This window comes from Eretmochelys imbricata, chromosome 8 (genome assembly GCF_965152235.1).
Source record: "Eretmochelys imbricata isolate rEreImb1 chromosome 8, rEreImb1.hap1, whole genome shotgun sequence".
Classification (NCBI taxonomy): domain Eukaryota; kingdom Metazoa; phylum Chordata; order Testudines; family Cheloniidae; genus Eretmochelys; species Eretmochelys imbricata.
In genome coordinates this window covers 106,269,994-106,282,839 of record NC_135579.1, presented here as the reverse complement: position 1 = coordinate 106,282,839, position 12,846 = coordinate 106,269,994, and the positions used below count along the sequence as shown (strand labels likewise).

General features: G+C 49.4%; 1 protein-coding gene across 3 annotated transcripts in view; it reads right to left on the bottom strand.

Moving 5' to 3' along the window:
• ERI3 (ERI1 exoribonuclease family member 3) overlaps positions 1–12,846 on the bottom strand; it is a 238,142-nt gene that overhangs the window by 163,798 nt on the left and 61,498 nt on the right. The window lies entirely within an intron of this gene.

Genomic DNA, 12,846 nt, shown 5'->3' with positions numbered 1-12,846 from the left:
TTCCCGGTGGCCAGGCCTACACTGGGAGTACTATGTACCAGCACTCCTCATGTGGATGCAGCTTTATACCAGCAACCTGCGCTTTCAGTGGTACAGCTTATTCCCGCTCCCCTCCACCCCCGCACCCAAGCAAATAAAGTTACATTGGCAAAAGTGCAGTTTTATGGGTGTGAGCAAGTCTACACTAGGCACACTTCACAAACCGCACCTCTGCACGCCCCACACAGACATAGCTATGCCAGCGAAATCTCGGCGTGCAGAGTGGTCCTTCGCTTCCCAGCGCAAGGGGACCCTTCACCGAACAACTTAGCTTCCTCTCCTCTAAAGCCCTCCAGGAACCCCTCCAGCCCAGCTTCATCCACTCCACCCTGAGATGGACCTTAGAGTACCCAATGGTGGCTAAACCTACAGGCCTCCATCCTGATCCCTCTCAGCCACTCTGTGTGAGAGTCACCATCGCCTTGGTGTCTGAGAGACTCTCCATCCTGAGCTTCTGCCCTCTCCTGCCAACCACTCACAATGCTGCCTTCAGAGAAGCTGCTTGCTCCCCTGCCCTCCTTCTGCAGGGGTCTGCCAGGGCCCTGCCTTTTCCTCTGTTGCCCACCTTTCAGATCACCGTGGAACCATGCAAAGCCTCTGCAGTGCTCCTGGGCCACGAAGCCAGAAACCAGCCCCAAATCCTGGTCTCCTACACCCTTCTCCCTCTTCCTTCCACTCTTCTTCCCCTGCTAACCATCCCCCTCTGCTCTCAGCTCTCATTTTATACGCCTTGCATCACCAGGGGATAGCACAGTAGAATTCAGACGCACCCTGTCCACTCCTGGAGTCTCCACAGCACATTGCCAAACATACCCAGTCAGTCACACGCAGTCAGGGTGTGCACACGCTCCCTCCTGTATGTTTTTTCACCTAGATTGTAAGCTCATCAGGGCAGGGACCCATCAAAGGGGCACACAAATGCATGGCCATAAGAATCATTGCCCCGTGTTCTTGGGAGCACCGGGGGGAGGGGACACAGGAAGAGACGCAGTCCTTGGAGCGTAGCTTGACACGGCCCCAGCTGCCCGGGGGGTTCTTGCAGAGCCAACCCAGCCACTCCATACAGGACAACAGGGTGTTTGTATTCTGGGCACCAGGCAGAGCGAAGAGCAAAGTTCAATAGTTTCAGCACACCTCAGCCTGAGCTTCCCGCCAGCAGCCTCCCATTGCACTGTGCCGGGTCACTGAGCCCGCGAGCCTGGTTGTACCACCCTGGCCTCTCCCAAGGGGACTGCGCCATTAGCAGGCTTACCCCTCCATGGGCAAGGGAGACGAGATGGATGGGAAGAGCGAGAGAGGGAAGGGACGATGGGGGAAAGGTCTGAGAACTCTCTCCCGAGCCCCGCATTGAGCGCAAGCACCCAAGCCGCTGTGCAACTCTTGCACTCCTGATCTAATGCTCCCTGACAGGCCTCTGAAGACGGCGAGCTGTTTGCAGTCAGCACTGTGATTTGTTAGTAATTATTTTCACAGTGTCACACCGCTGTCACTCTCTTAACAAAGAGACAGGCAGCCCGAGGCTGCCTGTGAGAGAGATTCAGCAGCGAAAAGGGACTGTCAGGCACCCAGAGACTCTCTGCTCCTCTGGGTTCTATAACAGAGCCCTTACCAGGTTCTAAGGGAACATCTCGGAAGTGGCAAGTCAGAGTCGTCTGACACCCTGGCCCCACAGATGGGAATTTCCCCCTTACGCAAACCCACCCTAAACCTGACAGGGTTAGATCTCCTTAAACTCTTCATGTGCTTCCGGCCCACAGCCACCAAAGGGAACTTTAGCTATTGATGACGTCACACTCTCCTTTTAAGCTCTAATTTCTTTTAATGTGGCCATGCCATGAGGCTGTTCTCGGTAAGCACGATAACCCTGCGATGAAATCCCACACAACCTCAGGGCGTGCGCACGCCCTGATCCATTCACACCAACCCAGTGCTGTGCATTTCTTCAGCCTGGCCTCACCAGCTAGATCACACCGCTGCATTCTGCCTGGCATTTTACAATGCCAGGGGACCTTGGCAGCTTCCCCACACCTGAAATATACAGCCTAATGATTTGTTTCCCCTGCTACCATGCACACATCACACGGACATGCTGAGAACCTCCCTTAACCACCTCCATCCATCTCGTACGTGCTATGTAACAGTTGTGATCCTTCCTTCGGCTAACTTGTCAGTCAAAGGTAATCACCCTTTCCCAGTAACCATGGAGCCTGCTCAGGCCCCTAAGGAACAGAAGCTATTTTGGCACCTGATGTGTCACACAATATAAGTGTAGCTAGATGAAAGAGAGACACCTGGCCAGCTAGCCTTTAGAGTTCCCTTGATCTCCACACAGAAAGCTAGTGGATTTGCTTTTGAGCAATTCAAGGTTTGTATTACACCGGAGAGGAACAGTCTTCCTCCCGCTCTCCTCAGAGACAAAGCACAAGGGTCATTCTCTGTAGCAGCAAGGAGAGATGGGTGTTAATTCATCTTCCTAGCACAGAGAGAGTTTGGAGATATTAAACCTCATGATATAAGCAAAACCCTCCCATAATTAACTGCATGGAAGAGCACTAGCTCAGAGGGCAGCTCCCTTTCAGGGGTCTTTTTAATAACCAAGAAATGGCACATATATGCTGTGAAAAATTAGGATCACCACTGGGAAGCTAAATGGTCCATAAAATGTAACCGCTCTCTTCAGAGCTGGGAGTGCAGCACGCTACCACAGAGGAGAGACCATGGCAGCTTCACCCCAGCCCCGCAGCGTGCAGACTGAAGAGGACATCCATGTGAAGGGGAAGTCATGTTCACCCTTTGCCTAAGGACCTCCTATTGGCAAATTTACAGACCAACCCCAGTACTGCCTCAGCAGACTCTATGGCCCGGCGTGCAGAGAAGTGGAGTCAATGCAGCAAAGGTGGAGACTGCCTGGGGGAAGCTGGAGAAGGGAAGGAAATGCACACCTAGGAACGAGGGAGCTGTGAAGAGAAGGGAGGAGAAAGCCAAAGGCCAGAGGAATGTTAGTGTCCAAAGAGAAGCCGATAACGCTAACTAGAGCTAGGCGAGCTTTCCCCCACACACCCTGTTGCTGCTCCATATCCCTCTTCCTTCCCTCCTCCATTCTCTCCCATCTCACTTCTCGTTCCTCCGTTTGCTCTAGGTGTCTCAATCTGTCTTTTCAAGTCTATCCCGGATGATCCCAGAACATAAAATTCCAGCTTTGGAGAGCTTGGCTCAACACTGCAAGAAGCAAGTGCCCCAGCCATGCCCATGGAACAGGGACTACCAGTCAGAATGGATCATGCTAGTTACTCTGAAGGCTAGCACTGAGTTCCAGTTCCCTCAGGGCTGGGATCCCGGAGCCCATGCCCCTGCTCCTCAGGAAATGGTGGGACGCTGCAGGGCAAGACACTAGAGAATGCCAGGTAAGGAAAACATTGAGATGGACTCAAGGTGACTCAATCAGTCTTTGACAACAAGGAGCCTGAAGAGGAAAAAGACTTGAGAGCGCTGAACCCGTCTGGAGAAATGGCCCCCAACAGCAGTGACGACAAGGAGAAAATACTGCCAAGCAAGCATACGAGTTGCGAGTTATATTAGACCTCAACCACCTCATGGTAAGAGTGGAGTCGGTGAAATGGGAGCGCAGCGCTGCCCGGTTGGAAGCATTACACGTTCTGGAGGCTCTCCAACCAGAGAAGCGATGTCCAGCCAAGCCATTGGGAAGGCAAGTGCCGACACACAACGGCTTTGCTTAGGCTTGGAGAGAGAGAGCTGGGGCCCCCAGAGTACAAAGCTGACGCATTAAAGCAGCCTGAAGCGATGTGGCTGTCCAAAGCCAGACAATCGATTCCTCACAGTCGCATGTGCCTCACAATCATGCACTGCTGTAGCTCTCACACACATGCCAATGGACAAAACTGCCCAAGCCCCTACAGGCCTTCAGTGCCTGTGGTCTTCATGATACCAGTCTTTCAGATTGCTTGGGAGGGGGGAAGAAGGGGGCACTGTGCGGAAGAAATGCAGGTGGAAGGGGCGCCCCTTTAGGCCCAGGGATCCAGGAGCATGCCAGTCCTCCTCTCCCTATCACATTAATCTGCTTTTTACCATTCCTCCATATCACAGATTCATAGACTTTAAAACCAGAAGGGACCATCGAGTGAGTCTTTCTGCGTGGCAAGGGCCACGGAATTTCACCCAGGGATTCCTGCAGTGGAGGGAATGGTTCTTCCTTTTTACACAAGTGAAGGCTTCGAGTCCAATAACTAGTGGTTGAACTAGAGCATCTCTTTCAGCAAGGCCGCCAATCTCTATGTAAAGACACCCAGTGGTGCAGAACCCACCACACCTCATTCCAGTGGTGGTTCCCCACTTCATTCCCAGATATCAACGGTATTCTCTCTCACTCCTCCCCACATTACCCCATCTCTCCAGCGTTTCTCTATTGCCTACAATATCATCGCCACTTTTCTGGCTCCTCACTCTATGTTCCTGATTCCCAAACAGAAGCATCCACACCCTCTTGAGATGGATTCGCGTCAAAGTTCACAATGTTTTCAACCAGCACCTCTCCAACGACATCAGAACCAGGAACAGGGCTCTTACCCTGTGCATGCTGAAGACTGGCAACACTGGCGTTTACAGTCTGGGCGGGGTAACTCCTACAGAAACGGTTTCATTACAAGCCTTTCCCCAAAAGGAATTCAGGAAAAGTTACACATCTCAGAGAAACCAGGCATGTCACAGAACTCCTCATGGACCATCAGATCTCAAACAGAACTAGAAACAGAAGATGGCCACCAGAGGCAGTCCCTGCGAAGGGATAATGAAGGCCAAGACTGCGAGACATTTGAAATAAATACAGGGGGGAGGGGGGGATCTTAAAAGGAAAAATACAGAACTTATTTCACAAAAATGACTTCAGTTAATTTTGTTTTTAAAATGCACCAACTCTGTGGTGGTCAGTTAAGTGACTTTAGTCAGTGCTGCTGGTGAATTAACAGTGAGGGACTCACTGCAATTGCTAGAATCGAGCAGGTGGGAAGACGCCTTTACAAGCTTTTCCTACTTAGCCCTGCCAATGCACCTCAATCTCTGCAGATGTTGCTCTATTCCCAACCTGCAGGCTCTCCCCCCTCCCCCCACTACTAGTCCAGTCTTGGGTTCCCAACACACAGCTCTGATGCCCCTCACCTCTGCCCTGCCACACCCCAAGCTATCCCAGTCCCAGGCCCCTTCTGAGCTCAGACTGAAACATGGCTAGAGGCAGAGAAAGCAAGAAGGTTTTCTGCCAAATTCCAATGCATGGTCCTGTCAATGCACCTGAATCGTGGCCTACAAAACCACTCCCCCAAGCAAAGACTGCCTGGCCCATCCTGGGTACTGTCATAGAGAAGAGCATCCACAAGGGGTATACTAACGCTATCAATTCACTTTCACTCATGACCAAACATGGATTTTAACCCAAGCCTCTAGAAGCAAAAGGCTAGGAAGTGCCAACCCACGGAAACACTAAGGTCCCAGATTTGAAAGAGCAAAAGCATTCCTTCCTTGAGCCTGCTGGGTAGGGCTCCGTCATTCTAACGAGGCCTGATTTGCTCTTAACTTGCAGCTGACTTGTCAGCATAACTCGCAAAAGAAGAATTAAAACAGTAAAATAAATAAAGCAACAGTATAATTCCCTGCTAAGAGTTCACTAATGTGCATCCTAAAAAGTGCACCAAGGCCTATAAACATTTCAAGCCACTTCACTATGTTTTATCGCTATATTAGAAAGAGAGCATTTGCCTTTTACCACTGACTTAACAAAATAAAAAACTTCTGCACAAGTCGTTTTCTGTGAAGAAATCCTTGGATCTGCCACAGAAAGCATTACAATAGCATCTTTGCTTTGGAGTACATACAGTTAGCAACACCTCTGCCACTGATATTCCTGGTACGTTCATGGATCTGATGGCACTCATTTTTCTGTAATCCTGTAACCATGCACAGGGTTAGATGGATGGTCTTCTGGTTAAGGCACTGGACTGGGACTCAGAAGAGTGGGTTCAATTCCCAGCTCTGCCTCAGACTGTGTGAATGACCTTGGGCATGGCACTTAATCTCACTGTGTCTCACTTCCCTCGTTATGAAAGGGGGATAATACTTCTCTAGGCCAGAAGGGTGTTAAAGGATAAATCCATGAAGGCTTGGGAGGTGATGGGGTCCATATATGCAGACAGATAAGACAGCGTTTTAAAAGAGGGAAAACATACTAAGCCAAATCCCCTGCCCCAAAGAGTTTACAAAACAAGAGCTCAATTCAGCTAAGTGTCAAGCATCCTGTGTTTCCACTGAAATCCCAACACATCCATAAGCTGCTCCCCCTTTTTGGCCCCTCAAGATGTATGTTACATGTGTCATCAAATGCTACCTCAGTGTAAGTTTTATCACTTAATCACTGGTGCAAGTTACATTTCAGGGGCAACACTGCTGAACCTGGGCCAAGGACTGAGCCTGCTTATACCAGGTCTGAGCGTGGCCCTGCAGCTTTTCAACTCCGAAAGTCAATCCTTGCAATAGGCTAAAGGAATTCTCCTGTTGAGCGCACGCCCTGTGTGCCTAACGAGGCTCTATCCTCACTCGTGTGTTTTAGCTTGGCAGGTCTGGTGCCCCTTTCATCTTTTGCTTCAGGTAGCTTCTTTAATTAATAACATTTCTGTGCCGACACAGGGAACTTTACACTCAGAATGAATGGCCCTCTCTCATTAGAACCACTACTGTCATGATGTATTCGAGAGCAGGAGGATGATTCATTTCCTTGTCTGAGGACAGAGAGGGCTTTTTTGGGGAGGGTGGTGGAAGAGGTTTTATAATGAGTGACTTGTATTTGTTGAAGCTGATATGTGACTGTCGGCTTGAATTGTCAGGACAAGCCTTCAGAAAGGTGATGTTCCCACTCAGGAGGTTTTCCTCATTAAAGAAATTGCATCTTAACAAGAGGGAAGGGGAGAGGTGGGAAGAGAACAGCCGTCTCTCCCTCTCCAGCCTGGTTCGTCCTCATCAGCAGTCGATCCAAATACAAAGACAGGATCAGCTTCTCATTTTCCAGCCCCCTTTCGAGCTTGGCACTCTGTCTCTGCTAGGGATTTAATCCACCTAGGAAAAGTAAGAAGCCTCTCCTATTCTGCCACACGCTCTGAGGGTTTACAGCCCATCCCAGATGGTTGTGGCAAGGCTGGGCATCCTTATCAGCTTTGGAAAACCTCCACAGCCCACCACAGAAGCTGCTGGACTTTCCCCCACATCTAGGTTCTTGTGATTCACATGCCTGGCTGGAGGAGGCAGATTGAACAGAAAACCCTTGAGATCTTGGGTATTCCAAACAAGTTACACTCCACAAGAAAAACAATCACTGCAGCCAAACGATCTCATGTCACCTGGAGGATCAACGCCAAATACAGGTGTCAAAGCCCCAAGCAGCAGGACTTCCATCTCCCGTGCCACAGACCGGGGTTTCTCTAGCCATTCACAGGGTGCTGCCTTAATACACAGGAATTCCTCCTGCATCAAGGCCCTCCATTGGGTTTGGCAGGTTCACCACAGCCTACTTCTGACTTTTTCTACCTTACTTGTTTACCCATCCCACCCACCCAGTCCCCATCTCCAGCACTGAGGCATCGGCCTTGCCCCTTTCTACCCACGGTCACCACAATTCAGCCTGTTTGCTTGCCCACCACCCCACAATACCTGTACCCTGGGACAGGGAGGAACGCAGCACACAACTGGTGTTACAGCTCCTACAGTATGGGCCCAGCCAAAGAGAAACAGTCTCTGGGCAACCATCTTCCTTAGCGCCCCCTCCCCTCCATCATCCTCTGACCCTAATGACAGGTGCACCGGAAATACCCGAGACAGACAGGACAGTCCAAACCCAGTAACGCCTCAGATCTCCTCCAGCCCACGGAGGTGTGAACACAATCTTGCTCCTTAATGATTCTTCCATGGGGCAGCACTGAACACTCCTGCTGCCTACCCGTTCCCGTTGAGCATGACTGAACCAGGATCAACGGAAAACGAGAACACTGCACAGCAGGAGAAAGCTGGGTAAAAAGGCTGGAGCTTGCCCCTGTTGGGCAGAGATGGTCTCAAGGTGTTTGCACTTGAGAATCGCAGATGAAAAGTGCTATAGAAGTGGAACCTATTATTAAAACAGGAAGCTGATAAAAGGAGAAGCAGGGCTGGAAACCAGGCCAGCCTCTGGCTAGGACCTCTGAAGATTTCATAAGCAAAGAAGCGATGCTGCGAGAAATGGAGTTAATGACTCAGTAGGTGGGGTTCTTCTCCTGAAGAAGACAGGCATATTGCTAGGGGCACTAGGCTACCGGAGGTGCTAAGGAAGACAAAGAGGACCTGACCCTCCGTGGTTATTAGAGACCTGGTTTTCACAAGAGCGCGTGGAGTTAGTCCTGGTATCCTGGTCAAGTTCCACATGTCGCCAGCTCCCCTTGGAGTTTCAATAACACGTTATTCAAGTTCATGCCCCCTCATATGCAGGTCTGCTAGCACAGAATAGTTGCCATGCTTCACCCCAGAGGGGGTACGTTTCAGCGGAGAGTTGAAGTGATCCTTAAGCAGGGGGATGTGAGAAGCCACTTTTGGGCTATTGAGGATCAGAGATCCTAGAGGAAGACAAGTGGTCAAAGGGCTATGCACCAAAAAGCAGGTATTTTACTATTTCCCCCAACATGAAGACGGCCTGAAAATGTCAGGCATAGCCTCAAACACACGCCCCTTAGCTGTGCAGTGCTGATCGTGTTCTTTCAGACGCATCTCACCTAGTTTTACTCGTGTTCCTCTGGAATGCAAGAGAACTTTAGTACCAGTTAATGCTGCCAAATTATCTCTGTAGTACACTCAAACATCAAGCCCTTCACTCCACTGATACTTGGACAAGTAGCCACCACCTTTTTCCCACCCGGAGAAGTGCCAGTTATTTATACAGGTGCATTGGGCAGCCCTTCCCGGAGCACACTGCGCATCCCGCACAGCCCCCCCGGGCTAGTCTTCGGCATGTTTCCTGGACATGCTGCATCCCAGAAGCTGCATCCTTTTGTCCATATGGCCCTGTTGCCGTTCTCTGCCTTTCCCGTTTAAAAAGAGATGTAGCTCAGTTCTGCTTTGCTAAACCCCATTTGGCAATGTGTCTACACACATGCAAACTTAATTAGTTCAAGAGGGAGATCTGGCATTTGAGGTGATGGATAAAAGTAATGGGAAGTGAGACAAGCCCGAGCTGGCAGTGAGTTCTCACTCAAGCCCCATTCACTGGCATGCTGCTAATCAGATGTGACGCTACACCTGGCTGTGCCCAATCAGCGCCAGAGCAGAGTGATGTGCTATTTGCTAACAGGTTGAGGGCAGACTCCGTTTCCGTGAGCTTGGAAACATGAAATGCATTTTCCACTTTGCCTTGGAGAAGCTTAGAGATGAAACTCTTAACATAACAGTTAAAAAAAAAAAAAAGAACAGAGAAGAGAGAACCGAACCACTCGTTCCACTCACGGCACCCTTGTGGGGTCTTTCTTTCCAACTGGCCGGAAAGGACAGGTCACAAATGAAGAGTTAAGTTTCCAAGCTCCAGCATGCTACACAGCACCTCTGGCTGGCCAGCTCCCATACTCCTGCTGGGGGAGACACCGTTCACCCTGCTCTGTTCAGGGGGTTGTAGTTGAACTACTTCCAAAGACTACTGCATTTTTCAATGTGAGGAGGGAGCGACCCCGTGGAATCAGGTCAATGAGCTGATGGCAGGCCCATGGCAGACCTGAGGTAGGGTGCACATGTCATCAAGACCGCTGTGTCCAAAAAGTCACTCTATCCTACATACGATGCACACGAGCCAGAAAGAGGATAAACAGGGACTTCACCCAACCCTAGATGCCAAGGATAGAATCATAGGACTGGAAGGGACCTCAAGAGGTCATCTGGTCCAGTCCCCTGCACTCAAGGCAGGACTAATTATCTAGACCATTCCTGGCAGGTGTTTGTCTAACCTGCTCTTCAAAGTCTCCAATGATGGTGATTTCACACCCTCCCTAGGCAATTTATTCCAATGCTTAACTACCCTGACAGTTAGGAAGTTTTTCCTAATGTCCCACCTAAACGGCCCTTGCTGAAATATAAGCCCATTGCTTCTTGTCCTATCCTCAGAGGTTAAGAAAACCTATTTTTCTTCCTCCTCCTTATAACATCCTTTTACATACTTGAAAATGGTTATGTTCCCTCTCAGTCTTCTCTTTTCCAGACTAAGCAAACTCGATTTTTTCAATCTTCCCTCAGAGGTCATGTTTTCTAGACCTTTAATAATTTTTGCTGCTCTTCTCTGGACACTCTCCCATTTGTCCATGTCCTTCCTGAAATGTGGCACCCAAAATTGGACACAATATTCCAGTTGAGGCCTAATCAGCGCGGAGTAGAGCGGAAGAATTACTTCTCATGTCTTGCTTACAACACTCCTACTAATACATCCCAGAATGATGTTCACCTTTTTTTTGCAACAGCGTTACACTGTTCACTCATATTTACCTTGTGGTCCACAATGATCCCCAGATCCCTTTCCGCAGTACTCCTTCCTAGGCAGTCAGTTCCCATTTTGTATGTGTGCAACTGATTGTTCCTTCCTAAGTGGAGTACTTTGCATTTGTCCTTATTGAATTTCATCCTCTTTACTTCAGACCACTTCTCCAGTTTGTCCAGATCATTCTGAATTTTAATCCTATCCTCCAAAGCACTTGCAGCCCCCCCAGGTTGGTATCGTCTACAAACTTTATAAGTGTATTCTCTATGCCATTATCTAAACCAGTGGTGGGCAACCTGCAGCTCATCAGTGTAATCCAAGGGTAGCCAACCTATGGCACGTGTGCTGATTTTCAGTGGCACTCACACTGCCTGGGTCCTGGCCACCGGTCCGGGGGGCTCTGCATTTTAATTTAATTTTAAATGAAGCTTCTTAAACATTTTAAAAACCTTATTTACTTTACATACAACAATAGTCTAGTTATATATTAAAGACTTATAGAAAGAGACCCTCTAAAAACGTTAAAATGTATTACTGGCACGCGAAACCTCAAATTACAGTGAATAAACGAAGACTTGGAACACCACTTCTGAAAGGTTGCCGACCCCTGGTGTAATCTGATTGCGGGCCACAAGACATTTTGCTGCCGTTGACCGTCCACAGGCACAGCCCACCGCTGCTCCCAGTGACCGCGGTTCGCCATTCCCAGCCAATGGAAGCTGGGAGCGTGTGGGACGCTGAACAGCTGCAGGAATCAACGGTGGGACGCTGAACAGCTGTTTGGGGCCTTAGAGAAAAATCAGCAACCCCAAAATAAAGAGACCACAGCCCTGCCCTCCATCCCCAAAATACAGCTTCTGGCTAGCAAACCTAGAAGGTAGCCTATTCAATACAGAAGCTACCCTAGACTGTACACCCCCGCTAGAAAAGCAGTTACATGCACAATGAAAGAGACAGAATGACTGGTCTTGTACATGGGCACCCCTCCCTAGTAACACCAGAAGCAGTAGGATCAAGGCCTGACTCAATACAGCAGTAAGGCATGGAAGAGCCAAGAGGGGAGAACAGATCAGAAATGACCGGCCAACACCCCCAACGCCTTCTTTGTGCTGGTCTCCTGTAAAAGTTTAAATACAAAATTACATGGAAATTAAACCCCACAGTAATACTGTATACACATAAGGAAAAGGTGTCCACGTCAACCGTAGGCATGGCCCTGATAAAGACCTCTCTGTTGACACAAGGGCAAGTGAGCAATGATTTTGTCTAGATGAGAGCAGATTTGTCGTCCCTGCAGGGCTTGTGCTGCAACTTCAGTCCCTGTGTTTCTCAAGATCTCACGAACCAAAGCGCGAGCAGAGAAGGACCAGCAGCTACACCAAGACCAGACTGTGAAATGGAGCCTTCTCCAGAGTTGTGTGCATTTTATTTAACCTTAACACCAGGGGAAATGGATGTGAAACTGAAAACCAAGCAACACCAATGGCGAGTTGTAGATGTCAGTTGAGTGCTGGACATGTCAAGCCCGCGCCTTGATCGATGTGATAAAAACAGCAGCCTTTACCGGGCACTTAAACAAAGAAAAGCCACTGAAAGGTGATGGGTGCCCAGGTGAATTCAGGGCTCTGTGACACTATGTATCCTACACTGCATTCTGCGTCATTTCCTTCTTAGACAGCAAGGGCTACTTTTTAAATAGCAGGCCCAACTCAATGTGCAAAGATGCGTGCAGAATGGTACACCAATATGCATGTATGCAAATGGCGACATCGACGCCTAAATGGCCACTTGCAGCACTGACCAGCCAGTCTGTAAACGTGATTGCAGTTACTGAGCGCACCACTCTAGCATGCCAGCCTTGGACCCCGGGTTTTTATTTTTCTTTTAGATGACGGCCCAGCAGCTACTGTCCATTTGGTACACCAGGAAGACAGAGAAGGTCTAGACTACGAAAGCTAGCCAATGGTCATCCCTCGATTCAGGAATACAGAACCAGTGACCACCCTACATACATACACCCTTCCGCCCCACTCTTTATTCCCTGAGGCTGTGCTGGCTGCATGCGGCACAATGTGGTAAATGGAACATTATTTTCAGGAAGGGGCAGGTATTTATCCTCGAAGCCTGCCACATGGTCGCACTCAGGAGAGGGGCAGAGATCAAGTAGCCAGGGACCAGAATGGGTAGAAACAGAAGGAACATCCTACTGCGCTTGCCAATTCAGAGAAAATAATGGATACAAATGGAGCTATCCCAAAGCCCCCAGTTTA